Source organism: Amphimedon queenslandica, unplaced genomic scaffold (assembly GCF_000090795.2).
Source record: "Amphimedon queenslandica unplaced genomic scaffold, v1.1 AMPQUscaffold_11161, whole genome shotgun sequence".
Taxonomy (NCBI): domain Eukaryota; kingdom Metazoa; phylum Porifera; class Demospongiae; order Haplosclerida; family Niphatidae; genus Amphimedon; species Amphimedon queenslandica.
In genome coordinates, this window is record NW_003548594.1 from 6,515 (window position 1) to 8,602 (window position 2,088).

The following is a 2,088-nucleotide window of genomic DNA, read 5'->3' on the forward strand; positions in this document are numbered from 1 at the left end:
TGAGTTAGTTATTGTGTTTATTAACCAGATATCAAATCAATTAATATGTCATACACAAATAAATTATTATCATTTTAATTTTATAGATTAATCTACCAGTCAATGTCACTAGGAGATACTGGCATTCTCTGTCAGTGTGGAGTGTGACCCCAACTACTAACTGGATAATTGAGTTTGGAGGAGCGGGTACATCATACACTGATACAGCAGTTATTGAAGTCAGTAAGTACATGTAGACAGTAGTAGATACAATGTGTATTGAATATGTAATGATAATTAGTAATGATAATATTACAATAAAGTAAGTAATTCTTATGATGAATATTTAATGAGAGCATTTGATGTATACCTATGATACTAATTATTACCAATTGATTCCTGCTATGTACAATAGTGAAATATAATGACTGCAGATACAGAAACACTGATATTAATAGGAGCTAGAGTGAATTAAATATTATTATGAGTGTATTTATATACAATAATATGTTCATGTGGTTAACTGTGTAAACTGACAGAGGTCACACATACAATGATTAAACATGAATCCATCATAATAAGGTTACCATAGTAACTAAGTGTAATTAATTTGTATATTTCTTATTCTCCACTATTTTGTTACTGTATAGGATATACTAGTGATAATGATTGGTCTAATAGTCTAATACCTCTGGACCAGTATCAAGATCAACTAAGAAGAAGGATACTGAGTGATTGGGAGAATTTAGGATTAAGCAAAGAGGTTCAATTACTCAGAGGGCACCTACAACAAAGAGAAAGAGAGTTCTATGTGGAACAGCTTCAAAGAGAAATAAAAGAGAAGGAGCAGATGCAGCAAGATCGAGACAAAGAGCAGCAACAGCTTCTTCAAGAAAAGGCAAGACTTAGTCAGCAACTTGATGATGCTACCACTCTCCTTGAGCAAGCAGAAAAGTATAAATCATTTCTTGAATTAGGTACTGTTGTGTTATACTGTTGTTTATGTGTACATTGTTTACATTATAATACTAGTGGATTAGAGAATGTTGAGTATGGAAATAGTATCCTGTATTCAATATAGGTCAAATTGTGGATGCATTAGAAATAATGAGATTGATGTAGAGTGAGCTCTGCTTACCATATATGGTATCATTAGCAATAATCATTGTACATGTATTTATGGGCTACTGTACATGCAGTACAAATTTGTATAAGCTACAAATATCATTCTATTTTCTATTTTTGTATTTTTTATTGATAATAGAATATTATGAAATGCTTAAAGCTAAAGTTGCTGAAATATTGGAAGAGAAGACACAAGTAGAGGAGAAGAAAAAGATTATTACTGGTTAGTGTATCATCAGTACATAATGTTAGATGAGAGAAAATTCTATTAATGTAGAAGATTATGAGAAACTTAAACTCAAAGTTGCTGAACTATTGGAAGAGAAGGAGGAACAATATCTCAAGGAGAAACAGATCATTATTGGTTAGTTAACTATACACACGGCATGTATTAGATGAGAGGATATGGTTATTGTGTAGATGACAATCAAAATCTCATTTCTGAAAAAGACAAAGTTATAGCCAAACTGACATCGAATGAGAAACAGATCATTATTGGTTAGTGTGTCATCATCAAACAATAATAATTATTAATATTCTATTAATTTATAGACCTTAAAGAAAAGGAGTTGTACATAGCCAAACTAGTGAAGGAAAGACAAGAGAGGGTCCTCAAGCAACCTATCAAAGAGACTAGTTCCATTGGACTACAATTTAATTACCTGATCCCTTCAATGGGTAAGAGTATTATTGTGTGACTGACTGAGTGTATATATTATACTGTTGTGTACATGTGTACTCACTGTATGTATTTTGTATAATTGACAGATAAATTAGATTGTCTGAGTGATGTCCAGGTAGCAGAGAGGAAGCTGTTCTTAATTCAAGGAGACAAACCTCAACTGATGAATTGGGAGAAATATGGTCTAAGGATTGGAGTACAAGAAGATACCTTATCACCCACCGATACAGTTGAGGTGGCAGTGGTCGCTCTTGTAGGAGGGCAGTTTGTGTTTCCAAAGGATACAGTACTAGTGAGTGCTG

The 2,088-nt window shown here is 32.8% G+C and overlaps 2 long non-coding RNA genes across 2 annotated transcripts; both read left to right on the plus strand.

Moving 5' to 3' along the window:
- Positions 1–74: 74 nt before the first annotated feature.
- On the plus strand, positions 75–781 carry LOC109589582 (uncharacterized). The gene is made up of 2 exons (XR_002188791.1): positions 75–222; positions 630–781. It is a non-coding gene; the product is annotated as an uncharacterized LOC109589582 (long non-coding RNA).
- A 652-nt stretch (positions 782–1,433) lies between these two features.
- Positions 1,434–1,687, plus strand: LOC109589583 (uncharacterized). Its single transcript, XR_002188792.1, has 3 exons — positions 1,434–1,468; positions 1,525–1,602; positions 1,657–1,687. It is a non-coding gene; the product is annotated as an uncharacterized LOC109589583 (long non-coding RNA).
- Positions 1,688–2,088: the final 401 nt, after the last annotated feature.